Source organism: Thamnophis elegans, chromosome 3, assembly GCF_009769535.1.
Source record: "Thamnophis elegans isolate rThaEle1 chromosome 3, rThaEle1.pri, whole genome shotgun sequence".
NCBI classification, from domain to species: domain Eukaryota; kingdom Metazoa; phylum Chordata; class Lepidosauria; order Squamata; family Colubridae; genus Thamnophis; species Thamnophis elegans.
The window spans coordinates 151,148,428-151,176,118 of record NC_045543.1 but is presented as its reverse complement, the minus strand read 5'-3'; the positions used below and the strand labels follow the sequence as shown (position 1 = coordinate 151,176,118).

General features: G+C 49.2%; 1 protein-coding gene across 1 annotated transcript in view; it reads left to right on the top strand.

Annotated features, from left to right (window-relative positions):
- CNTFR (ciliary neurotrophic factor receptor) overlaps nt 1–27,691 on the top strand; it is a 323,080-nt gene that overhangs the window by 68,035 nt on the left and 227,354 nt on the right. Inside the window, exon 2 of the mRNA XM_032212452.1 lies at nt 10,531–10,640. The gene's annotated coding sequence lies outside the window, so the exon portion shown is untranslated. The remainder of the gene's footprint in view (nt 1–10,530; nt 10,641–27,691) is intronic.

The following is a 27,691-nucleotide window of genomic DNA, read 5'->3' as shown; positions in this document are numbered from 1 at the left end:
ATCTGCTGCCATTCCAGCAAAACGGGATGTGCCAAACCTCCTCTTCTCCACGTTCTCCATCCAGATGTGTGACACACGCCTAGCATCCAAGCTTAGCTGGCGTCCGAGGCAGTTTCCTGCATGTGTCACATCTGGAGAGCCTAAGAGAGCGGGACACCTCCAGTTTCGCTGGCCACATCTGCAAACGTTGCAGAATCCTCGCCATCGGGGCCTGCGAGACCCCCAGCAAGATGGAGACAGAGGGGTGGGTGGTGGGTGGGATAAAGAGATAAATTCCGATTTGGGGCTCACAAGGAGCCAGGAAGGACTTCAACTTTCCTTTCCCCGCTGCTTCCTCCAGAAAGGCCCAATTCTAATTATTCATCCGGCTTGCCTCCCCGTAAAGCCCCACTTACTCATGAAGCCTAGCCTGGTAATGACTATTAGTCCATGACAGATAAATAGAAGCCACATCTCCGGAAGTGGGATTTATCAGCACACCAGCTCCGGGGGAGGGGAGGGGGAGGAGGGGGACGACTGATGATCTTACTAGCTGGTGCAAAGCAGAAAACTGCTGTGAACCAACAGAGCTCTTCTGTTAGTAACTGAGCTGGCAACGAAGAGAGGATTGTTGTCAGGCTACAGATCCCAAACAACATTGTCGTTGTGCTAATTGGGATTGTGTTTTTTGGGGTGGGTTACAGGGAAGACGGAGGGGGGCTGGTCCTGCTTGCAGCCTCTTCCGGGGTCCCTTGCCGAAGGCAATAATAGAAGGCAAAAGGAGGAATGAGCTGGAAGGGACCTTGGAGGCAGGAGTCGAATCCTCTTAGCTTCGCTACCAGTTCGGTAGCGGGAATACGCACGATGATGTCAGGGTGGGTGGGTGGAGCCTCGCACCGCCGCCACTACCGGTTTGCCCCGAACCGACAGAATACCACGTCTGCTTGGAGATCTTCTAGTCCAGCCCCCTGTTCAAACAGGAGGACCTATGCTATTTCAGAGAAGTGGCTGTCTAGACTCTTCTTAAAATCCTCCAGTGATGGAGCACCCACAACCTCTGGTGGCAAGCGGTTCCCCTGGTTAATTATCCTCACTATAAGGAAATTTCTCCTGTTCTAAGTTGCTTCTCTCCTTGATTAGTTTCCATCCATTGTTTCTTCTGCTGCCTTCAGGGGCTTTGGGGAATAATTTGACCCCTTCCTCTTCCTGGCAGCCCCTCAAATATAGGGACACTGCTATCTCATTTCCCCCTAGTCCTTCTTTTCTTTAGACTAGCCAAATCCCACTGCGTTGGCCAACTTACAGAATCCAGAATAACAGAGTTGGAAGGGACCTTGGAGGTCTTCTAGTCCAGCCCCCCTCTCAAGCAGAGAACCTGTGCTGTTTTCAGAGAAGTGGCTGTCCTAGACTCTTCTTAAAAGCCTCCAGGGACGGAGCACCCACAGCTTCTGAAGGCCCTCCGTTCCACTGGCAGGAAATTTCTCTTTAGCTCTAGTTTTCTCCTTGATTCCTTCCCATCCGTCGCTTCCTGTTCTGCCCTCAAGGCTTGCTTCCTCCGTGGTTTCCCAGAGCCGAAGAGGACTTGCTAGGGGAAATCAGGAGAGGTGGACGGGGGGCCAGCCCCCTTTTCTCCTGCCCTTCGTCTTGGGGTCTCATTTCACTCAACGGGCTTAATCAGAAAGAGTCCACTGGAAGGAAGGCGGGGGAGGGAGGGCATTAGCAATAGCCCTGAGACTGATATACCGCTTTACATTGCTTTATAGCCTCTCTAAGCGGTTTACAGAGTCAGCCTCTGGCCCCCAACAATCTGGCTCCTGGTTTTACCAACCTCGGAAGGATGGAAGGCTGAGTCAACCTTGAGCTGGTCAGGATCGAACTCCAGGCTGTGGGGATGCAGATTTGCCTGCAATGCTGCCTTCCAACCACTTACGCCACCAGGAAGAAGGCAGCCCTATGCCCAGAATGGAACATAGCATCTCCTGCTCAAGCAGCGGGTTGGGCTAGATGACCTCCAAGGTCCCTTCCACCTCTGTGAGTCTACATTCTCTTTAGCTGCAGCTGAAACAGGTGCAGCTTTCTGAGTCCCTCTGATTCTCCAAGCTCTCCCAATGTTCCTGAAGCTGCTAATTCTTACCTCTCTGGGGGTTTTTTTTTGGCCGTTTCCTCTTTTCTTCTGCTTTCTATTTTGAACCAGCAGCTCATTTGTGGTGGGAAAGAGGGACGGGATGTTCGAAGGCATCCTTTGCAGAAGCAAGATGTACATGGCCACTGTGGCGAAGGGGGAAACGCCACAACATGGAAAAGACCGAGTGTGAAGCAGCCAGCAGCCCCGAGGGGAAAACACAAACTTGTGAAACATCTCTGTGAAAAATGGCTTGTCTGAGTCTCTCGATGAATGAATGTTTCATAAACTGATCCTGGGATGAGCTTGTTCGGGCCAGGAAGACACATCGGGGGCACCGACAACTCAGCGGGGGGGGGGGGAGAGCTCAGCCCCAGAGAGTTAAATTGTACCCCAGACTAACCCCACCCAGGGCGTTGTGTCAAAGGGGGGCTTCAGTCACCTTAGTCAAAGACCCCATTTTACCTGCTTGGTCCTCCAAGGACAAGAAGGCTACAAGGTAGAGCTCTCCCCTAAATTCACAGCACAGAGAGACTCGGGGAGATCCGACACCCCCTTCCACGAGGTCCTGTGTCCCAGACAGCCGGGCAAGAGCGGCTCTCTTGGGGTTTAATAGACTCCTCTTTCTCGGGAGTTGCCAGGCTTCAGAATGGGGTCATCGGGATGGACCTCTTGGGTCCTTCTGCTCGTTTGAAGCAGGGATTGCCCAACCTTGACAAGATTGCAGATTTAAAATCCCAGAATTCCCTAGCCAGCCATGGGCTCCATCCATCCATCCATCCATCCATCCATCCATCCATCCATCCATCCATCCATTCCATCCAAAGTATCTATCCATCCAACCACCCATTCCGCTCTCTCTCTCTTATCTATCTATCTATCTATCTATCATCTATCTATCTATCTATCTATCTATCTATCTATCTATCTATCAGATCCATTCAGCTACCATTTCTCTCTCTCTCCTATCTAAAGTATCTACCAATCAACCACCCATTCCTTCTCTCTCTCTCCTATCTATCTATCTATCTATCTATCTATCTATCTATCTATCTATCTATCGTCTAATCTATAGTATCCATTCAGCTATCCATTCTCTCTCTCTCCTACCTAAAGTATCTATCCATCCAACCACCCATTCCTCTCTCTCTCTCCTATCTATCTTATCTATCTATCTATCTATCTATCTATCTATCTATCTATCTATCTATCTATCTATAGTATCCATCCAACCATCCATTATCTCTCTCTCATCTATGTCTGTCAGTCAGCTAGCTAGCGTATCTATCCATCCATTCTCTCCCTCTCTTGTATCCATCCATCCACCCATTATCTATCTGTCTGTCTATATCTATCTATCTATCTATCTATCTATCTATCTATCTATCTATCTATCTATCTATCTATCTATCTGCTGTCTGTCTGTCTGTCTATCATCTATCTAACATATCTACCCACCGACCCACTCACTATAGGAGAAAGAATGGCAGAACCTGGAGTTGGGGTCAAAAGAGGAATCAGCCTAGAATCTCTACGTAGCCACAAGCCGACTGAGCCCAACCTCCCTTAAATTCCATGGGCTCTGATCTAACTCCAAGAAGGTGCCCCCGTTAGTTGAGAAGATTCCTGTAGCAATAAATCCATTTAATTGGACCTTCGCCTACGGAGCTGATCTTTTGGGCCTGGCAATAATGCATAATCCTGGAAGTTATGGAAACACACCAAAGTCTTGACTGGCATATGAAACGCCGCTGTGCAATGTTGCTTGTACAACTGGTTTGCATGTATCATTAATAATGGATTGGCGGACCTTGGTAACCGGTGCCCTTCTGCCCACCTCCATATTTTACCCACGGTTGTCTCTAACCCTCCAGCAGTGACTGAGAGGTCTTTCTGTCCCGTTCAGAACCATCTAGATTAGTGTTTCTCAACCTTGGCAACTTGAAGATGTCCGGACTTCAATTCCCAGAATTCCCCAGCCAGCATTTGCTGGCTGGGGAATTCTGGGAGTTGAAGTCCGGACATCTTCAAGTTGCCAAGGTTGAGAAACACTAATCTAGAGGCTGTTTGCATGGGAGGACAAGGGGCAGCTGGGTGAGGCTGTCTGTCAGATTGCCAGTCATGGCCCTGGGGGCGTCCTGGGCTTCCTACCCACGTGGGCTGTGAGGGAGGGGGGGCAGGGGGAGGGGGGCAGGAGGGGGAGGGGGGAAGGCAGAGTTGCGTGTCTCAGTGGCTGCCACCTGACAAGTGTGATGAATTGGTGCACCGCCTGGGCTGCCGGTGTGACAAACAGGCTGTTTCCTCCTTCAGGCTTCAGGAAGGCTGCAATTATTTCCAATTGCTGTGCAAATGAGTTCCTCAGATAGGACCACATGGGAATTTCCCCCGTATTTGTTCTTGTTTAATGGTCCTTCTAAAGAGCAGATCTTAAGAGCAAGAAGCAAGGAGATCCACGGATTCCCAGGGGCTCAGCCAAAGCTTCTCCCTCTGCTCTCTTTGGTGGCGGAAGAAGATGACCGGCAGGTCCCTGCTCCCTTCTTTAGTGGCCAGTTAACCTTTATTTGGACCAAGTGAGTTGGCCTGAGTTGACTTGAGCTGAGCTGACTTGGGTTGGGTTGGGTTACTTTGGATTGGATTGGATTGAAGGAAAGGCACGCTGTAAAGGGGGCTGTTTCCATGTAGGAACTTTTGACTTGACTTGACTTGGGTTGACTTGGATTGAATTGTAGGAAAGGCATGTTGTAAAAGGGGGCATTTCTAGGTAGGACTTTTGACTTGACTTGGGTTGACTTGGGTTGGATTGAATTGCAGGGAGGGCACACTGTAAAAGGGGATGTTTCCATGTAGGACTTTGACTTGACTTGGTTGGGTTGGGTTGAATTGAATTGAAGGAAATGCACGTTGTAAAGGGGGGCATTTCTATGTAGGACTTTTGACTTGACTTGGGTTGGGTTGGGTTGGATTGGATTGAATTGCAGGGAGGGCACACTGTAAAAGGGGATGTTTCATGTAGGACTTTGACTTGACTTGGGTTGGGTTGGTTGAATTGAATGGAAGGAAATGCACGTTGTAAAAGGGGGCATTTCTAGGTAGGACTTTTGACTTGACTTGGGTTGGGTTGGGTTGGGTTGACTTGGGTTGACTTGGATTGGATTGGATTGGATTGTAGGAAAGGCACACTGTAAAAGGGACCATTTCCATGTAGGACTTTTGACTTGACTTGACTTGGGTTGGGTTAGGTTGACTTGGATTGAATTGAATTGAATGGCAGAGATGGCATTCTGTAAAATGAGCTGTTTCCATTCAGGACTTTTGACTTGACTTGGATTGAGTTGAATTGAATTGCAGGAAAGGCGCATTGTAAAAGGGGCTGTTTCTGTTTAGGACTTTATACACTTGGGAAAGAGATCCTTCATTGAGCAGGGAGGGGGTTGGACTAGATGACCTTTGAGGTCAATCCCAGCTGTCAGGCATCTGTGATTCTGAGCAGGGGTTCTGGATGTCGGTAGCTTTGGCGAAATAACAGCAATCTGCCTCCCAACGGAAGGAAGGGAAAGTGGATGCAGAAAATGCTTGGGAAAGGGTTAGGGGAAAAAAATGCCAGTGTCACAGAATTCTGTGGTGTTAATGGGAAATGAAAAAAAGAAAGAAGGCAGCGAATGAAAAAAAATGCATCTCTGAGAATAATTGCTACCAAAAAAATGAGGAAAATACATATTGAGTATCGTGCACAGAGAGAGAGAGAGGGAGAGAAAGATAATTTCAAGGAATGTAGTCAAAGCGAACAAGGGCTGGTTTGTATTAAAGGGGAAAGAGGGAATGCACTTGATGGAAATGCGGAATGGGTTTGGAGGTGGGGGCGGCAGGGCAGGGGCCTCCCCAGAACGCCTGCGCTTAAAATGCAAGAGGCAACCTGACTTGGGTTGAAGGCGAAGAGAGGAAATGCGGCTGGAAGGATTGCAGGTACCTGCCCAGGTGTGGCCTGGAATAGAAATGAATGTAGTTGATGTTGCCTGTGGGAGTTTCTCCATCATGCCGGCCAGGCAGGTCAAAAGCTGCTTTTTCAAGAGGCAACTCTTGGACTCTCTGGGGTTTTTTCTTGAAGAACTGAAGAAGCTCCTTGGGTGAGAAGCGAAACGACTTCAAGGAAAAACCAAGAAAGTACGTAAGTCCACCTGCCTCTTGAAAAAGCATCTTTGGGATTCTTGTAAGAACCGATATGAGACATGAGAAGGTTGTAATCTGCGAAGCTGGAGCTGAGGAGGGAGAATTGAATCTTGTCATGAGAAGTTGTCGGCTCACCGAATTTGGTTCCCAAGACCATCAGAGGTTGAGGAGACGTTGAATGAAATGGGGTTGTGGGAAGAGTCCGCAAAATTTGGGACGTCTTATGCGAAGAATATAGATTCTAAGGCTGGAAGGAACCCCAGAGGTCTTCTAGTCCAACTCCCTGCTCAAGGCAGAAGACCGTATACCATTCCAGACCAAGAGTTGTCCAATCTTTTGTAGGAAGCCTCCAATGATGGAGGGCCTACAACATCTGGAGGCAGAATCTTCCATGGTTTCAAAGCTTTGATAGAAATTGAAAGGCTTCTGCCCCGCCCTCTTTTTAGCCCCTTTCTGGCTCCATGCCCCCCCCCCCCAGGATAAAGAGAGGCGCCAGAGGTGGCATCTACATATACCTTTCCAAATTTCACACCCATCTCTGGATCAAAGCCCAAATCAGGAACATCATTAGCTGCACATCTGCAAAGGAAGGACACAGGTTAAAACCAGCACATACACGAATTGCATCACTGAACAAGGACAAAACTCTTTGTTCTCGGGAATAAAATGATCCTCCTTCCTCACAGTATGTCTGGATTCCGTTTTTATTTTCTTTCTTCCTGCACCCTCCTGGCTGGTGGAACCCCAAATTACTCTTCAACCATCTCTCACAACCAGGAAATTCCTCCTGGCTTTGACTTTGGATCTCAGAATAAAGAATAACTGAGTTGGAAGGAAACCCAGAGGATTTCTAGTCCAACCCCTGCTTAAGAAGGAGATCCTATAACCATGATGGCAAACCCAGGGCACGCGTGCCACAGGCGGCACACGAAGCCGTATCTGCTAGCACACGAGCCGTCAACCCCAGCACACATGCGCGTGCCGGCCAGCTGATTTTCGGCTTTCTGGAGTGCCACAGGCGTCTCTTCTTGAAAACCTCCAGTGATGGAGCAGCCACAACCTCTGGAGAGGAAGCTGTTCCTCTGGGTAATTAACAGAATAATAAGAGTTGGGAGGGACCTTGGAGGTCTTCTAGTCCACCCCCCCTGCTCAAGCAGGAGACTATTCTGGAGAAATGACTGTCCAGTCTCTTCTTGGCGTGATGGAGCTGCCACAACTTCTGACGGCAAAACCGATTCCCCCGATTCCTTCTCCTGGCTGTCAGAAACTGGATTGGAGGGGTGTGGATTATTGGTCCTTGACAGGCCCCCGAGAGACGTCTGAAAGTGGGAAAATAAGGTCGCTGATTTAGAGGGGGGGGGAAGGGGGCCTGATAAGGAGAACAAGCATGAATTATGGAATATTTGGAAGGGAACGAAGCAAGAGTCGAAATTCGGTGGCTGGATCAAACAGAGGAGCGCATGGCAGGAGAAAGATAGGGATGCAAATAAGAGAACTATTTAGCGAATTATTCATGCCTGTGACAGGCGGGTGCCCCGGGGTGGGGGGGGGGGGCTTGGTCATTTCCTGTGTTTGATGGAAAGGGAGGGGGGAGGCTTCAGAGGGGAGCTGGCTGGGGACGGGGATTTACAGGCGCCCCCCCCCGAAAGAAACGTAGCGTCAGGCTCTGCCAACCCAGAGGATTTGCATTGTTCATTTGATAGTTTGCCTGCTGCAAGGACGGACTGGGGGTTTAGAAAGACCAAAGGACGGGCAGTCCTCGACTTATGATCACGAAGGGGCCCAGGATTTAGGTTGCTAAGCGAGACGTTTGTTAAGGGGGATTGGCTCCATCTTCCAACCGTCTTCCCAGAGTCGTTCAGTGATTTGCTGCGGTTGATCAGTCGGTAGCCCCGTCGTTACTACTACGGAGAACGTTTCTACAGGTACAGGAGTCCTCGACTTACGACCACCGTTGGGCCCAAGGTTTCTGTTCCTGAGTGAGGCAGTTATTATGTGACTTTTTTGTTCCTTTACGTCCTTTCTTGCCACAGTTGTTAAGTGAATCACTGCAGTTGTTAAGCCAGGGACACGGTTGTTAAATGAATCTGGTTGACTTTGCTGGTCAGATGATCACCCCGGGACATTGTCAACCATCACAAGTACAAATCGGTTGGCAAGCATCCAAATTTGGATCACGTGACCCGGGAGGGATGCTGCAACGGTCGTAAGTGTGAAAATGGGCGTAAGTCTCTCTTCCCAGTGCTGTTGTGACTGCAAATGGTCACTAAGTGAACTGTTGTAAGTTGAGGACTCCCTGCAGGGCGGTTGTCATGGAAACCATAACAGAGACTGGCAGGCTGGGCAGGAATGGCAAAAAAGTACAGGTAGTCTTCAACTTACAACGGTTCGTTTACTGACCGTTCAACATTACACCAGCATGGAGAAAAGTGACCTATGACTGTTTTTCACACTTACGACCTTTGCAGCATCCCCAGGGTTACGTGATCAGAATTCAGCAGCTTGGCAACTGACTCATACTTACGACCGTCGCGGTGTCCCAAGGGTCACATGGTCCCCTTTAACGACCTTCCGACAAGCACAGTCAATAGGGGAGCCGGATTCACTTAACAACCATGTTCTTAACTTAGCAACTGCGGCTACTCACTTAACAACTGTATTAAGAAAGGTCATAAAACGGAGCAGAAGAACACTCTTGCTTAGCAATGGAGATTTTGGGCTCGATTGTGGTCATAAGCCCAGCTCTCTCTCTGTATGCATTGGGTACAGATAATCCTCGACTTACAACCATGTTTGGGAACAGAATCTCTGTTGCTAAGCGAGACCATTGTTGTGAGTTGATCCCAATTTTACAACTTTTTTTGCCACCGTTGTTAAACGAATCCCTGGCGTTGTAAGTGATGTCGCAGAGTTGTTAAGTGAATCCAGCTGGTCTCCTTGTTTTCACGTGTCGCAAGTGGCGACCCTGGGATTCGTGGTCAATGCATGCTGGTTGCCATGCGCCTGAATGTTGATCAGATGACCGTCGGAACGGTCATAAGTGAGAGGACTGAACATGCCACATTTGTTTCGGAGCAGTTGTAACTTCGAACATCCGTTCAACGTAGGCAATTGGTTTCCTCCTCTTTGTAGCTCCACTAAATCCTTTTTAAGGCCGAAAACAAGCGCGTGGAAAGCCTAGAAGCTGTGAAGGCCTGTTGGCTTCCACAATTCTCCTTTTGGGTGGAAAAACCTCTCTAGAATCCTGGCTGTAAATCTGGTTTTTGAAGCTCAGCCACAATAACCTGACAGGGTTATTGTGGGAAGGAAATGGAGCTCAGGCAAAGCGTCTCAACCTCTGGCAGAGGAAGAAGGGAGAAAAGCCATTCCTGCTTTCCCCTAAACCTTTCCATGTAAAAACCCTCCCAGTTTAGTGAAAAGCTGCCACTGTCTCCAATGCCTAGGAAATCCATAGGATGCCTGGCCTTTCTTTAGGCGAAATAGGAAACGTCTGTGTTATTTTAATATGTTATAGATATTTCCCTAGGCATTGTAAACTTTACCTAGGCATTACGCAGAATAACAGGAACCACTAAGTATGGAAAGAGAGTCGCGAAAAGACATATATTAATTTTGGCAGCTGCCAGAAGAGCCAATGCAATCCCAGGCTGCATTAACAGAGGGATAGAATCAAGATCGCATGAAGTCTTAGTATCGCTTTATAAAGCCTTAGTAAAGCCACACTTGGAATCCCGCATCCAGTTTTGGTCCCTATGATGTAAAAAGGATGTGGAGACTCTGGAAAGGGTGCAGAGAAGAGCCACAAAGAGGATTAGGGGACTGGAGGCTAAAACATGTGAAGAACGGTTGCAGGAATTGGATATGTTTAGTCTGGTGAAAAGAAGGGTTGGGGGAGGCATTATATTTGAGGGGCTGCCACAAAGAAGAGGGGGGGGGGGTTCCACCTATTCTCCAAAGCACTTGAAGGCAGGAGAAAAAGCAACGAATGGAAACCAATCAAGGAGAGAAGCAACTTAGAACTAAGGAGAAACTTCCAGACAGTGAAGACAATTAACCTGTGGAATGGCTTCCTTCCAGAAGTTGTGGGTGGCTCCATCACTGGAGGCTTCCAAGAAGAGATTGGACAGCCATTTGGCTGAAATGTTATACGGTCTTCTGCTAGGGCAATGGGTTGGACTAGAAGATCTCTAAGGCCCCTTCCAACTATGGTATCCTCTCTGGGAAGGCTTCATCTGGGGTGACCGATGCATTTCTCTTGACAGGTAGCCCCAGTTTTCAAGGAGAAGGACCCAGAAGACGCAGAGCGTGGAGAAGCTGAGAAGAATTGGATGCGCCTCTTCACCCAGGCCCTGCGATTGAAGACATCCAAGCGGTGAGTGTTCAGATGCTACCTGGTGGTGCTCTTTTGTCTACGATTTTGGTTATTTTCAAGTCTGTGCGCCTCTGGACCTTCTTTTGGGCACCCTCTGGCTGTTCCTTGACGGGGGAGCTGCGACTGGCAAGACCTCGCAGGCCGGGGGGGGGCTGCCAGAGTGATGAGTGTCAAGAGCAGCCAAGGGGAACTCTATGAGTGTTGAGTTGACGTTGAATGCCTCTATGCGCACCGAGGTTGGAGAGGTTTCTGCCAGCCTACGATGCCTCCTCCGGTCCTCTGAAGCCAGCATTTAACTGTTTAAATCTTTCTCTGCCCGTGTGGCTTTTCAGCGAGACAGAAAGAGCAGAATTGGCCTTGCTTACACAAAGCATTTCCAGGTTTTCTATCCTTCTCACCGTCTTTTCCAGCTGGGCTGCAAAGGATGGGAATTGTATACCCTTATTTTTTGAAAAAGACCAGTTGAGTAGATACGTCGTTGCCAGGACTTGACAGAATTTAATATTATTCCCTGTTCCTGGGGGGATTCTGGATGGCTTTTTCGTGCTGGCGGAGGCTGCCAAGCATAAATTTTGGAGTTGGCACTGGGAAAGCGGGCATATCCGATACCTTGTTTTTCCTCGGGTGAAGCCAATCTGTTTTTGCTCATCTCTGGGATGAGGGTGAAGTGATGTCACGAGTGGCATCGGCTGTTGACTCACCCCGGCCATGTCATTATCCAGTCCAGGGGATGAGCTCAGTGGGTGCTGTGGGTGGAATTGCTGGCGGTGGATCTCGTGAGCCGGCTGACTCATCCCAAGTTCTCAAGAGGATCCTTTTGCAGCCTCTTCTGAACATGATTTGATGTTGCTCTCCCCCCTTTTTGATGTTGGATTGTCAAACTCCCATCTGAAGTCAGCTCAAATCTTTCTTCAAATCTGGTTGTTTTTAAATGGGGCGAGGGGAAGGGAGGGAATAACGTTTCAGACAGTTGTGGTGGAAAGGCTGTGTTTAGGGGATTCGAACTGGAGAATGAATTATTATTATTGCTATTATTATTAGGTGGGGGAGCAGGTTTCAGCCTAAAGTAAGTTTTAGTTATGGCTGGTTCGTGATTTATTTATTGGACGTTTCTCTCAACAAGGGACCGAGGCTTTGTATGTTTCTTAGATGCTCCTTGGAGAGAACTTAAAAGGTTTTGAATATTTCATATTTCATTTGGGCTATGAAGATGCCGCCTTGCTGTAGGAATGTTGGATTGTTCTTTCCTGATGGGCCACTTTAGCTAGCAGAGAAGAACAAGAGTTGGAAGGGACCTTGGAGGTCCTCTAGTCCAACCCCCTGTTCGAGCAGGAGATCCTAGACCATTCCGGATAAATGGCTGTCCAGGCTTTTCTTCAAAACTTCCAGGGTTGGAGCACCCACAACTTCTGGAGACAGGTTCTGGGTGGCCTGTGGCCTGGAGTTTAAGATGTTGTGGAGAGGAGGGGGGTGCAAGAGAGAAGCATGGACCTTGGTCTTCAGGCCACCACAGCAAGAGGGACCCATAGGCTTCAGCACCAAGCTGGAAAGGGTGGAAATCTGGACGTTCTCCTTAGAGCAGAGATGTCCAACCTTGGCAGCTGTAAGACCTGTGAACTTCAACTCCCAGAATTCCTTCCTTCCTTCCTTCCTTCATCCCTCCCTCCCTCCCTCCCTTCCCTTTCCTTTCTTCTCTATTTCTCTTTTTTCTTTCCTTTTCTCTCTTCTCCTATTCTCTCCTTCCTTCCTTCCCTTTCCTTTCTCTATTCTCTTTTTTCTTTCTCTTTCTCTCTTTCCCTATTTCTCCTTTCCTTCCTTCCTTTTCGTTTTCTTCTCTTTCTCTTTTTTCTTCTCCTTTCTCTCTTTCTCTTATTCTCTCTTCCCTTCCTTTCTCCTTTTACTTTTTTTCCTCTCTCTTTCTCGTCTCTTTCTTTTATTCTTTCTCTTTCTTTTTTCTTTTCCTTCTCTCTCTCTCCCATTCTCTCCTTCCTTCTTCCTCCCGCCCTCCTGCCCTCTTTCTTTATTTCTTTCTTTCTTCTTTCTTTCTTTCTTTCTTTCTTCTTTCTTTTCTTTTCCCTGCCTGCTGCTGCCTTTCTTCTCTTCTTTCTCCATCAGGTGCTTTGACTATAGGTAGTCATTACAACAATTTCGTAAGTAACCATTCAAAGTTATGGAAACCTTGAAAAAAGTGACATGGCTAATCAACCATGCCAAAAAAAACGAAGCACAGTTGAGCACAACTCACTTATCAGACATTCTGTTCCCAACTGGGGCCATAAACCCAAGGGCCACTGGTCATGCCAACTGCCCTGCTTTCGCGGGAAGTCATATCCCAAAGGTGCTTTTTCCAAAAGGTAACTGGACTTTCTCGGGGGTTTTTTCCCCCCTTTGAAAATGTTTTGCTTCCTCTCTAAGCGGCTTCATCAGGTCTCCTTGGAGCAGTGTTTCTCAACCTTGGCAGCTTTAAGTCCTGTGGACTTCAACTCCCAGAATTCCCCAGCCAGCACAGCTGGCTGGGGAATTCTGGGAGTTTAAGTCCACAGGACTTAAAGTCGCCAAGGTTGAGAAACACTGCTTGGTGGCAATTGTGACCTGGGTGAGTGAGGACATCCCTGGGCCTTCAGAGTGAGTTCACAGCCCTCCCTCCTTTCTCTGAGCACTTTCAGGTGTTCTTGGGAGTTTCCAGGGCTCGCCAGCTTTGTTTTCACATTTAAAAAACAATCAGGTGGACACCAGTTTTTCTCCCTCGCAATTTTTTCCCTCCTGCTGGTCGGCAACCTCTGCTGGCGTCCCCCCCCCCCCCCGCTCGCCTTCCATCATGTCAAGCCCAATCTTCCCTGTTCCTCTTGGTTTCACAGCACACACAACTCCTCTAACAATGGCAATTACCGTTACGCGGTGCCTAGAAGGAAACAGCCGTCATAAAGGGATCCGGAGGGACAAAATTAAGGCCTTCTAATATGCCGAGCCAAATTAACGTTGGGAAATTAGTCTTGTGTGTGTGTGTGTCTCTCTCTCTCTCGTCGGAGATCTGACAAACCGTCTCTTGCTCTAATGGAGGGGCTCGGCTGGATTTGTGGCCCGGAGCAGAAAAAAGGAGGAGGGGGAGGCTTCGAGGGTCTTTCTCACCACTGCTAACGTTTCATTCCATGCCAATCTGTCTGTGGGTGGAGGGGCTCCAGCCAGGAGCGAGAAGGTCAGCAGAAGGTGGATCTAAACTCTCTTTGATCTGGCGGGCTAAGCAGGGGTCAACTAACTCATGAATACCGCAGTGGCTTCCATTCATGTTCCCCCTAGGAAGAGTCTGGGATAAATGGTTGGGCTCCTGGGGACCGTGTTCCTTCTTCTTCTAGATTTATCCTTCCCTGTCAGGCTCCCAAAAGTAAGAAAGGCACGTTGAGGTTCCTCTAAGCAGATTCCTTTAACCTTCCTCGCCTACAGACAGAATCTTGCCAGACTGAAGCATGCAAACACCCCCATAAGGCAATACCTCTGGGGACTGTTAGGGAGGAGCCGTCCTCAGCCACTTTCTCCCACACAAATTTCTCCATCCCTGTCAGGCTCCCAAAACCAAGAAAGGCACGTTGAGGTTCTGCTAAGCAGATTCCTTTATTGTTCCTCGCCTACAGACAGAATTTTGTGAGGCTAAAACAGTCCCCTTGCATCCTTAAAGATTCACTCTGGCAACTATTAAGAAGGAACCGTCTTCACCCTCTTTCTCTGACATAAATTATCTGAGTTGAATTGTCTTTTGCTCCTCTGGAATGCAGGCTCTGCCTTCTGGAAATCTGGAGGAGGGAGGGAGGGAGGAAGGAAGGAAGCTTCTGAAACCAAGAAAAACATTGTGATTCTCCCTAGCAAATTTCTTTATTGTTCCTCACCCATAGACAGAATCTTGCCCGACTAAAGCATGCTAACAGCTCCACAAGGCATATACTCTGGGAACTATAAGGAAGGGGCCGCCTTCACCCTCTTTCTCTCACACAAACTATTCGAGCTGAGTTGTCTCTTGCTCCTCTGCAATACATCGTCTCTGACAGATGATGTGTTGGGAGACCAACCCTTAAGGGGTTCTCTAGCATTTGGATTTGATAGTAATGCTATGCATAAATTATTATTATTATTACTGTTTTTAAAGAAGTCTTTCCTTATGAATTGAAGAAGGTACTTAGCCTGGTGACATGATTGTGGGGAAATAACCCTGTTGAAAGGACACCAAGAGCCCTGAACTCCATTATGGAATATCAGACAATGCCGAAGATAGTTGGATCAAGACTTTCCAACCTTGGCAACTTTATGACTTGTGGACTTCGACTCCCAGAATTCCTCAGTCTTTAGACTTGACTTTTCAATATATTTTTATTATTTCTACATTTAAAACAATGCAGTGCCGCAAAGTCGAAGTGACCATACATTCACATTATATACAGCTAGTCTCAACCATTAACCATTAGCCTACTTAGTGCATTATCTATCCTTCTGTCCAATCACAAGATATACAGTTTGTTCCAGTCTTGGTCACCTTGTCTTTAGTCTTTATGACTTGTGGGCTTCGGCTCCTGGAATTCCTCAACCAGCATGGCTGATTGAGGAATTCTGGGAGTCAAAAGACCACAAATCTTCAGGCTGAAGAATTCTGGGAATTAAAGCCCACGAGTCGCAGAGTTACCAGGTTTGGGGAGCCCTGATTTAGATGGACTTTGGGGTGTAGGGCAGAGTTTCCAGTGAACTGTGGCTGTGAGGGAGTGAGCTCGCCCCTTCCTCTTCGGTGGAGGGAGAGCTCCAGCTGTGTGTGTGTGTCTGTCTGTGTGTGTGATTAGTGCCCAAGAGCCCCTGGGGGCTGAGATGGAGGCGGCTGTGTTCCTGTCTCCCCTCCTCCCCGTGGCGGCCGTCAAATGGGCAGCTCCAGCCTTTTGCAGATTTGTAAATGCGAGCTAATGGGGTGTTTAATGGCTGATGCCTACCCCAAGGCCCTGGGGTGGGGGGGGGTGGGGGGGTGGGGGGCACAGGGATGATTTAAACCGTGCTTAATAGAGCAAGTGATCCTGTCTGCACGAGACATAAATATACTTCAGCCTTTCCCGCTGCTTCTCCCGGCCCCGGGCAAAGTGGGCAGCTGTGGTCGGCTGAAACGGTTGCCCAGCCTGCCAGAAACGATGGGGGGGGGGGGATGAAAAACACGGGACCCTGCTGGAAAATGAAAACAAAATGCAAATAAAAAATAGGACCCCATCAGAACGAGGGCAGGAAAGCTCCCTTCCCAGAGGAGAGGAAGGGAACATTCTTCCTGAGAGCGGGGCACTACATTTCCCATCATCCCCAGCTTCCCTTCTTAGCCCCCCCCCCCCACACCTTCCTCCCTGGATGACGTGCCAGTCCCCGAGGATTCTTCTTCACGGCCTGCGTGGGTGAGGTTTGCCAACGCTCAGAAGGGAAAGAAGGAATTGCAGGGGGGGAAAAGGGGGTCGCCTCTGAACTCAATTTTGCAGGAGGGGAAATGGGGAGGGGGGAGAGAAGGACTCCTGTTGGGCGATGCATTATGGGTTGGGTGGCAGCCAAGAGGGTCAGGATGCTGGTTTCAGAGGAGGCTTTGGAAAAGGGCAGAGCAGCCCCCCAGGTGGGCGTTTCAGGGGCTGCTACTTGGCTCCCGGCTGGAAGATAGCGGCCCCCTTTCATAGCAAGGGATCGGTATACAGACTGGCATGGGGTGGGTGTAACCTCTGGATCTGGCACCGGTTGTGGTTCTTTGGAAAAAAGAAAGAAAGAAAGAGAAAGAAAAGAGGGAGGGAAGAATGGAAAGGAAGGAAAAAGAAAGAAGAAAAAGAAAGAAAGTGAAAGAGAAAAAAGGAAGGAGAGAAAAAGAAAGGAAAAGGAAAGAAAGGAAGATAGGATGGAAGGGAGGGAGGGAATGGGATTGGAATGAGGAAGGAAGGAAGGAAGGAAAGAAAGAAAGAAAGAAAAGAGGGAGGGAAGAATGGAAAGGAAGGAGAAAGAAAGAAGAAAAAGAAAGAAAGAGAAAAAAAGGAAGGAGAGAAAAAGAAATAAAGGAAAAGGAAAGAAAGGAAGATAGGATGGAAGGGAGGGAAAGGGATTGGAATGTGGAAGGAAGGAAGGAAGGAAGGAAGGAGTTCCCTTACCATGAAGCTAGCACATCCACCGTAGCAGAGGCAGAGAGATGCTCTTGGCTGGCCTCACTTGCCACAGAAGTGCCAGGAGGGTCCTGAGCTTCTCCACCTTGGCACCACAACTCTTAAGATGTGCGGACTTCAACTCCCAGAACCCCCCAGCCAGCCATCTAAAAGTCACCAACATGGAGAAACGCTACTTTGAGGGGTGAGGGACTCCTTTGGAGCCTGTGGGGAGCCCGTGGTGGGCACTCACCCAAATTGCCCCCCGTGCTGAGTGCGGAGAGACCCCAAAAGGCAGGTGCGAAGAACCAGCAGGACTCCACCTGGTTTCTGGGCACGGGAAGCGAAGCCTCGACTGCAGACTATCTGGCCTTTGGAAGGTCTTGGGGTGCTCCTGGGGGATTCTTGGGAAGAGAGAGAACAGGGAGGGTCTTCCGGTCGACTGCAGCATGCCAGCCCTTTAGATTTCAAAAGAGTTTTGGACTGAAGAGCCGGCAACCCTGGTGGTGCCAGAGAGTTCGTGCCCGGGCATTCTGTGGGGAAGCCTGCACAAGAGACGGGAGGTTCTCCTTCTCAAGATGAAAGAAGAATTCACCAATGGAATAATTGCCTCCCAGGGATTGGGGGGGGGCTCCATCAGGGGGAGTCCTAGCAGGCAGTCCCTTAAATTGGAGCCAGCTGTGTGCAGCAGCTGCCCAAAAAGCCAATGCAATCCTAGGCTGCATCAACAGAGGCACAGAACATCAACCTCACGTCAAGTGTCAGTGAGATTTTACAAGGCCTTGGTGAGGCCACACTTTGAATCCTGCATCCAGTTTTGGCCACCACGATGTAGAAAAGATGTGGAGACTCTAGAAAGAGTGCAGAGAAGAGCCACAAAGGGGATTAGGGGACTGGAGGCTGAAACATATGAAGAACGGTTGCAGGAACTGGGAATGTCTGGTTTAATGAAAAGAAGGGCTAGGGGAGACATGACAGCAGTCTTCCAACTATCTCAGGGGCTGCCACAAAGAAGAGGCAGTCAAACTATTCTCCAAGCACCAGAAGGCAGGACAAGAAACAATGGGTGGAAAGTAATCAAGGAGAGAAGCAACTTAGAACTGAGGAGAAATTTGTTCCAGGGAGGGAGGGAGGGAGGGAGGGAGGGATAGATGGATGGATGAACAGAAGGAGGGAGGGAGGGATGGAATGATGGACAGAAGGAGGGAGGGATGGAAGGAAGGAGGTATGGACAGATGGACGGAGGGAAGGATGGACAGACAGGAGGATGGATGGCACAATCACTCACGTCTGACAAATAATATTACCGGCCAGTGGTAGAGTGGAGGGGAGGATGGTTGACTCCCACCACCCCAAAACCGAGACAGATCTGGCATCTTGCGCAGAGCTGAGTGTGAAAGTTCTCCTCTTGAAGAGGGGCAACCAGCAAAATGTGATATGTGTGAACAGTGTTTGTGTGTGTGTGTGTGTGTCTGTGACACTTGGAGGCTTTGCAGCTCAGCAGAGGCTAATCCGGCTTAACGCCAAGCCACGGGGGGCCTTTGGGAAGGGATCCCCGTTTCATCCACTGGGACTTGCAGGGAAAGAATAGGGCCAGGCAGGGATCCAAGGGGGTCGCAACAGGACGAGGCCAGGAGGAGATGCTCTGGATTTAAGGCAGCGGGGGGGGGGGGGGGGCTGTGTGTCGGAATCCCTCAGGTGATTCTACTGTGTGCTGGGATGTTGCTTTCCCTGGGCACGGCTGGTGCATTGACCCTCCCTCAGGCCTCACCCTTCCTTCCCAGGGCTCTGGAAAGGCCTCTCCTCCATCCCAGTTTCTCTACCTTTGGACACCAAGATACAAAAAAGATGCTGAGACTTTAGAAAGAGAGCAGAGAAGAGCAGCCAGGAAGATGAGGGGACTGGAGGGTAAAAGATATGATGGACGGTTGCAGGAACTGGGCCTGGCTGGTCTAGGGAAGAGAAGGACCAGGGGAGACAGGAGAGCAGCCTTCCAATATCTCAGGGGTTGCCCCAAAGAAGAAGAAGTCAAGCTATTCTCCAAAGCCCCCGAAGGCCAGAGAAGGCATAATGGATGGAAACTGACCAAGGAGATATTCAACCTGGAAATAAGGAGGAATTTCCTGACAGGGAGAGCAATCAACCCATGGAACAGAAGTTGCCTTCGGAGGTTGTGGGAGCTTCATCCCTGAAAACATTCAAGAGATTGGATGGCCATTGGTCTAAAATGGTATATGATCTTCCACCTGAGCATGGAGGATGGACTAGACACCCTCCATGGTCCCTTCCAATTCCCTATTCTGGCAATTAATCAGTGGAACAACTTGCCTCCAGAGGTTGTGGGTGCTCCATCACTGGAAGTTTTGAAAAAGAGATTGGACAACCGTTTTTCTTTAATTGAAATAGGGTCCCCTGTTTGAATAGGGGGTTGGACTCCAAGGTCCCTTCCAACTTTTGTTATTCTGTTGTTCGGATCTCCCTGCCCAAAATTCTTGAGTGACCAATGAGGTGCCCTTCCACTCACGAGGGTCATCTTGGATAGCAGAGAACCACTGAAGACTTGCTTGTAGCTCATCCAGCAGGCAGAACTCAAAGAAAAAACACCCTAGTCCACACTGTTTCTCTTTCTAGAAAGAGACACCCAGGTGGAAAGAATAGAAAGCTAGAAACCTGGACCCCGTTTCCAAAGGTCTTCTAATGCCCACCAAGGGTGGCCCTGGGGTGGCCTGGGGTTCAACTGTAGCAGCAGGAGACACACATGGAGACAGCCGAGATCCTGGGGTGATTCTTGGCCGGACTTTCAGAAGACGCTGAAATCCAATTTCCAAAGCAAACGAATTAACTGTTTGCCAGACCTCTTTCTCTCCGGGTGTCTACCTTATGAACATAAATAAATATTTACAGCCACGGGAATTAAATTTGGTGCATTTAGTAAATCTAGCAAATCTAAATTTAGCCAAGCTACAGATGTGCCTTCATTATCTTGCTCTTCCTTCCTTTGCGGTGCATAAATCACTCTTCCACTACGACTATCCTCACCCAAAGATTTCTGGATCAAGGCTTCCTGTGTTGGGGATCCATCCAGTTTTTAGAAGGAAAGCCCCCCCACAATCTGTTCACAAATGCCTGGGACCCCAGAGCTTAGTTGAGTACAGGGTGAAATTCAGCAGGTTCTGACAGGTTCTGGAGAACCAGTAGCGGAAATGTTGAATAGTTTGACAAATGCCACCTGTGGCTGGCCCCAGAATGGGGAGGGAATGGGGATTTCGCAATATCCTTCCCCCTGCCACGCCCACCAAGCCACGCCCACAGAACTGGTAGTAAAAAAAAATGAATTTCACCCCTGGTTCTGTCTGTAGTTGGGATTTTATGAGATTCAGGTCCAACGTCCTTTTGTCGTTTGTGTGGCACACACACACACACCCTTCGGCTGGGGCTGATGGGCACACCTGGGAACTCTTGAGGGTGTGCTTGTTAAAAGAAAAAGAGATTTGTGGCTCTTGAAGTCCCAAGTAAGTCAAAATAAACCAGTGAAAATTGTCGTCCTCCTTATAGCTGAAGTCCAGGAGGCCACCTGGACCAGGGGTGTCAAACTCGATTTCATTGAGGGACGCATCAGTGTTTGACCTTGGGGGGATGGGGGGGGCTGGGGGGGGCTTGGCCAGGGAGGGGCGTGACCAGCTCAATGTCCCTCATGTCGGGGGCACCTGTGGTGTCCTGAGCACTCAGCCAGCAAAAATGGGTTCCGGAGCTCCATTTTCGATTGGGACCGCCTCCTGCAGCCCTCTCCCAGTGGAAACGGAGCTTGGGAAGGTCACGCACAGCCCGCGCGAGCTCCGTTTTCAGCTGCGACGGCCTCCTGCAACTCTGGGCCAGCAAAAACAGAGCTCTGATTTCAGTGAGAGAGGCACTGCGGGACAGTCCTTCGCTGTTTCCGGGGCAGCTCCGTGGGCCAGATCTAAGCACCCCGCAGGCTGGATCCGTGCCCCCCCCCCAGGGCCTTGAGTTTGACACACCTGACCTAGACCTAGATGGAAGGGAACCATGGGCCCTGCCTCGTCTGCCAATAATCCTGACTGAACTGCGGAAGATGGTGAAGTCACAGGTTGGACACCATTGTCTCCGTTGGGCCGTCTTTCACCTAGCATTGATGGACCTGAATGCTGGTTTGTTTCAGAGGCAGAAGCGTCGAGGGCTGGAGAACCATGTTGAGTAAAGGGAAATGGAGCCCATTGAGTTGCAACATGGGACCAGGAACTTTCTGAGGCTTGCCCGTAAGTCCCCTCCGGCAGGGATTGTGCAAAGAAGGATGGCCCGGTTCTCGGCCTCGGTGGCTGCTGCGTGCAGTAGGGCAGTGTGGTGGAATGTTGTCTGGATTCCTGGGAAGGGAGGGGCTGCTTACCCGAGGGCAAAGAGAAGCTTGGCTTGTGTGAGAGAAAGAGAGTGAAGGCAGCTCCTCCTCAATAGTTCCCGGAGTATAACTATACCGGTAGTCTTCGACTTACAACCCTTCTTTTTGTGACCCTTCGAAGTAAGCAACAACACAGGAAAAAAGTGACTTACGGCCGTTTTTCATACTTGCAGTCCTCCAGTAGTCACGTGATCAAAATTGGGATGTTTGGCAACTGACTCATATTTATGACGGTTGTAGTGTCCCAGGGTCACGTGATCGCATTTTTTCCGAACTTCCGACAAGCAAAATCATTGGGGGAGCCAAGTTCGCTTAACAACCCTGTTACTCACTTAACAACTGCAGTGATTCACTGGACAACGGCGGCAAGAAAGGTAGTAAAATGAGGCAAAAAAATCACTTAACAACTGTCAATTTTGGGCTCAGTTGTGGTCGTAACTCAAGGAAAACCTGTAGGGATGCAGATCTTTGCTTTAATCAGGCAAGATTCTGTCTACAAGCAAAAAGCAATAATGGGAACTACTCGGAAGTAACTCCATGTGTCATCCATGATTCTTGGGTGACCCTTTTCTCTCCCGGGGGGGGGTGGTGTCACCTCCATGATGATTCGAGCCCCTCCCCCCTCCTGCTCACCCCCTATTCTTTTGATATTTGGGCAATGAGAGGGGAAAAAAACCTCCCACATCGGTTGTCACGCGGTTGATATTCTCTCTGGTTTTTATTAACTCCACTTACCAAGGTTGGGCTCTGTGTAGCTGAGGGTTATTTGCAACCGGTGTGGTTCAGAAGCCTGGTGAAATAAATAAAAATAACAGTAATTAACTGTTAGCCGAATTAAGTTTAACTTTACGTCTGCCTTGCATCTCGCCGTATTATTTTTTATTCCTAGGTTTTATATATAGCCGGTTCTTTTTATGGCGTATCTTTTATAGTTCACATTTTCCGCTGCTGTATTTATGAAGCCACCAAGAAGGTTTTGTATGTAGGAAAGCCGGCTAGGAACCAAGTGGATCTTAAAAACTGACCCTGTGTTGGGCTTCAGAACCCCGGAGGGCCCCTTTTCCAAAGCAGATTCCCCGGAGCCTTTAGAATTTCTGCCAAATTCAGTGGACAAGTTCTGCAAAGGGGCCTTTCCCTGAACAACAGAGGCTGTTGGAGGCCAAAAAAGAGGATCAAGAAACGACGGCGCATATTTACGGACCAGAAATTAGCGTCCCCTATAATCGCAGGGTGGAGTCTGGACAACTGAATGGAGTTGAGGGTTTTACTGGCCAGATGCCTTTCCTGTCGCCAATGCGGAGTTTTGTTCGGCGGATACATTCTCACTGTGCCTGGAGAGAGAAAGATCTGCCTCTACTTAGGAACGAACTCTACCCCTGGGCCACCGCACCACTCCCTAGCATCCCATACGATCACGTGATTAAGATTCAGGTGCTTGGCAACTGATTCATATTTATGACGGTGGCAGTGTCCTGGGTCCCGCTTTGCGACCTTCTGACCAGCAAAAATCCACAGGGAAGCCAGATTCACTTCACAAGCGAACTGAGTTGCTTAATACCTGCAGTGATTCATTTAATAACGATGGCAAGGAAGGTCAGAAAACGGGGCGAAACTCACTTAACAGTTGTCTGGCTTAGCAACAGAAGTTTTGAGCTCCGTTGTGGCTGTACGTCAAGGACTAAACTCACCGTGCTTTTGAAGCCCATCCTGGCCTCCTGGTCTCTTTCCCCTGACAATAAATGGATCAATAAATCTGGGCCCCTCTCCCCCCACTCGGGTGCCTCCTCCGAGCAGGTGGTGGTAAACAGGGATGGGTTTCAAAGTGTTCCACTACCCATTCGGTGGGCGTGGCTAGATGGGGGGCATGTGACTGAGTGGGCGTGGCCAACATGACATCACTCACGCACACTCAGTCACATGACCCCCCCCCTCGCCAAGCCAAGCTCACCGAAACGGTGGCAAAACGTTTTGACCAGGGATGGGGGCGCCTCCAGCCTCACTAAGGGAGCTTCTGCAAGCTACTCAGTAAGAAAGAAAGGTTTTTGTCCTCCCCGGCCCCCAGGAACACCCTGCGGGCTTCAGCAAGGCATTGGGGGGAGGGAAAAACAGCCCCCTTTTTGCTAAACATGGGCAGAAAAAGAGATAGGTTTGGGTTTTTTTTTTTGCAAAAACAGAGGCGTTTTCCCCTTCTCCCAGCCCTGTGGAAGTCTGCACAATGCTTCTGGAGGCTGGGGGAAGGCAAAAACGCCTCTGTTTTTGCAATAAAACAGCCCATCCCTGGGATCTCTCTGGGACTGGCATGCGCAGACCATTAAAAAAAGTGGGAGGGGGGAATTACATTTTTTTCAATGAAGATTGTTCTGCGCATGTGCAGAACAGGAAATAAAAATGGTGGCGCCCAGGATAGAACCGGTTACGGTCACATGTCCGGCTGAGTTACTACCTATTCGGCCAAAGTGGTCCAAACCGGTATGAACCCACCGCTGGTGGTCACCCTTCCAGGGGTTACAAGACAGCCAGAAACCTAAAAGGGCCACTTTGAAAAGGTGGGAAGCCAGCAAGAATAAAGGACAGGTGGGGGGGGGGCAGAGCATGGAGGGCCATTCTAATGTCCTGCTTCTATTTAGGTCTCTCCGGCCGTCTCCTCGGCTCCTGGAGGACACTAGATGGTCCTCTCTAAATGAGACCCCGTCCAGCTCTTACGGCGAATTTCTTTCCTGAGATCCCTCCACGAAGCAGGTGTGAAGGTCCTGGAAAGTTCCAGAAGTGCTTTTGCAAAAGGCAGCTGGACTTCCTTTCTTTTTCCCTGAAAAGTTTTGGCTTCTCATCCAGGAAGGTCCTTCAGTTCTAAGTGATGGGAGGGTTTAGACGACTGCAGAGAATATAAATCCTTCCATTCAGCCAGAATGGATCGTAGAGTCGAGGCAAGTCGAATAGAATAGAATAGAAATATGGAACGGAATGGGACAGAACAGAACAGAACAGAATGATGAAGAATGGAATGGTATTTAGAATAGAATAGAACAAGAGAGAAGAGAGAAGAGAAGAATGGAATGAGGAAAGAAGAAGAGAGGAGTAGAGTAGAGTTGGAAGGGATCTTGGAGGTCTTCTAGTCCAACCCCAGGAAACCCTGCCTATACTGGGTGGATCTAATGGATCAGCCCAGCTTTGTGGCCATCAGCTTGGAGATAATATGAGACCTTCAGGACTGATAGTCAGTCCTTGCTCGCCATGCCCCATCCCCTTTAAGGTAGCGGTCTTTGCCAGGTCTTCTTCTGGCCATGAACTCACAGATGGACTATCCCAAAGCTGCTTTTCCAGAAGGCTCCTGAACTTCCTTGGAGGGTTTTCCCCCCCCTTGAAAACATTTCACTTCTCATCCAAGAAGCTTCTTCATTCTGATGAAGGTGAAGAACGATGGATGAGCTTGGCTGAAGAAGCTCCTTGGATGAGAAGTGAAACGTTTTCAAGAAAGTCCGGTTGCCTTTTGGAGAAGCACCTTTGGGACAACCCCGATCTGGATGATTGAGAACCTCCATAGATGTTCTGAGAGGTTCGCCCCAACTTCCTCCTTCAGTCAAAATATGAGACTTCAGATCTCTTCATTGGTCTCCTCACTGGGGATGACCTCTGGGCTTGGAGGCTCCTCCTTCCAGGACAGGGAGAAGTCCTTGGGATCAAGGTCAGCTCTGGGGTGGACATCCCCGGGGAGACCCTCCTGGCCTGCTCCTAAGTCTGCCTCCGCCATGTTTACGAGCCATTACCCCGAAGAGAGGGGGGGGGCGCTTCCCTCCACTTGATGACTTTTCCTGAATCAAATGAATACGGAGAAGGAACGGAATTGGATTCCATTTATTACCTAATTCCGCCTAGCAGCCGCCAATTACAGAAAAGCAATTAGAGGGAGTTGCATTACTAGCAGTCTCCAAGCCCCCAACAGACGCCCCCCAGGAACGTTTCTGGCTCTGATCAGGTTTATTTGTCTCTGCAACTTTCCTGCTTTTGTGGGGGGGGGGGGGAGGCAGCTGCAGCGATGGGAGGTTCTTGGCCAAAGGTGAGCGGCTTGGAACAATTGATCAGAATAGAACTGGAAGGGACCTTGGAGGTCTTCTAGTCCAGCCCCCTGCTTAAGCAGGAAACCTTATTCCATTTCAGACAAATAGGTGTTCAATCTCTTCTTAAAAACTTCCAGTGATGGAGCACCCAGAACCTCTGGAGGTCAGCCATTCCCCTGGTTGGTTCTTCTCACTATTAGGAAGTTTCTCCTCAACAATAATAATAATATAACAATAATAATCAGAATAGAGCTGGAAGGGACCTTGGAGGTCTTCTAGTCCAACCTCCTACTCAGGCCGGAATCCCTGTACCATTCCAGACAAGTGGCTGCCCAGTCTCTTTTTAAAGACCTCCAGTGATGGAACTCCCCCCCCACTTCTGGTGGCAAGGAGTTCCACTGGTTGACTGTCCTCACCCTTAGGAAGTTTCTCCTTAGTTCTAGGTTGCTTCTCTCCTTGATTAGTTTCCATCCGTTGTTTCTCGTCCTGCCTTCCGGTGCTTTGGAGAATAGCTTGACCTCCCCCTCTCCTTCTTTGGGGCAGCCCCTCAAATACTGGAAGGCTGCTATCACGTCCCCCCCGAGTCCTTCTTTTCTCTAGGCTGGCCAATTCCTGCAGCTGTTTTAGTCTCCAGGCCTTTAATCGTCCTACCTGCCCTTCTCTGCACTTTATCCAAAGACTCAACATCTTTTTTGTGATGCGTTGACCAAAACTGAACCAAAACTGCACCATGAGACCCCCGACCCAGAAGCGGAGAGCACAAAATTACCTCCCATAGACCGATTAGATCACACAGGTTAGGCCTTCTCCGGATCCCATCTGCCAGCCAATGTCGGCTGGCGACTCCCCGGGGGAGAGCCTTCTCTGTCGCAGCTCCAGCCCTCTGGAACGAGCTCCCCGTGGAGATCCGGACCCTCACTACCCTCCCGGCTTTCCGCAAAGCCACCACGTCCTGGCTGCTCCAGCAGGGTGGGGGGCTTTCGAAATATCCAGCCCCTCGGAAATTGTGACTGTTGTATATTTTAATATGTTGTCTTGTGTATTATCCCCTTCCCTTGTTTTATTGTAAGCCGCCCGGAGTCCTTCGGGAGTGGGCGGCATACAAGACCAATAAAACGAAACGAAAATGGTGTTTAGGGGTGTGGATGTTGTGTCCTTGTCACACCGGGTCTTCCTTTTGGTTTGGAGTAGCTGCACCGGCTTCCCGGCCCCACCATCTGGGGTGAGGGGCTTGGGGTTCGCTGGAAGATGACAGGGGCCTTTGGCGGGAGATTGGTAGCTGTTTACATGTAAGCATTTGTTTAACAACCGTTCAAAGTTACTAAAAAAAAAGTGACTTATGAAAAGTCTTTGCATAAAACACTCCATTCCCCACCATCTCGGTCAATTTAATTCTAACCCACTTTTAAATGTGTGGCCTCTTATTTTAATGTATTATAAAATGGGCTCCCGGCTGCCTTCTGAGCTTGGTTGTTTTCTTGCAGACGTTTCATTGCCAAACTAGGTAACATCATCAGTGCTGCAAGGGAGCATGTTTTATATGGCATTTTTATTGAATGATTGTAAGCCACCCAGAGTCCCCTTGGGCAAAATGGGTGTTGCGTAAGCTTAATAAATAAATAACAACCGTAATGGAAAAAAACCCTGTAAGATCAGATGTGACTCACTTAACGACTGGCTCAGCAACAGATATTCTGGTCCTAATTTTAGTCATAAAATTAAGGACTATAAATAATTGCAAAAAGTCTGTCTGGAAGGATTGTGGTGTCTATAGCCCATCACATCAGCTTGGGAACATCAATTCCCAAGAGCCGAGGTGGCGCAGTGGTCAGGGTGCAGCACTGCAGGCCACTTCAGCTGACTGTTATCTGCAGTTCAGCGGTTCTAATCTCACCGGCTCAAGGTTGACTCAGCCTTCCATCCTTCCGAGGTGGGTGAAATGAGGACCCGGATTGTTGTTGGGGGCGATATGCTGACTCTGTAAACCACTTAGAGAGGGCTGGAAGCCCTATGAAGCGGTATATAAGTCGAACTGCTATTGATATTGCTAATTCTCACCTGCATCTCCAGGTAGAGCTGGGATCATGATTGAAAGGCCTTGGACTTTCCAGCCTCGAGTTATGTCGTTCTACTACATCTCCTTATCAGAGGAGGAGGAGGAGGAGGAGGAGGAGGAGGAGGAGGAGGAGGAGGAGGAGGAGGAGGAAGGGGACTGTGGAGTCTTTGGTGCTCTCTGAGCTTGGTTGTTTTCCTGCAGACTTTTCATGACCCAACTAGGTCACATCATCAGTGCTAGAAGGGAGGAGAAGGACCATGGGGGTCTTTGGTGCTCTCTGAGCTTGGGGTTTTTCTTGCAGACGTTTCATGGCCCAACTAGGGAATTGCATCAGTGCTAGAAGGGAGGAAGAGGAGGAGGAAGAGGTTTAGCATATTGTTATACTGCTAGCGCTCTAGCAC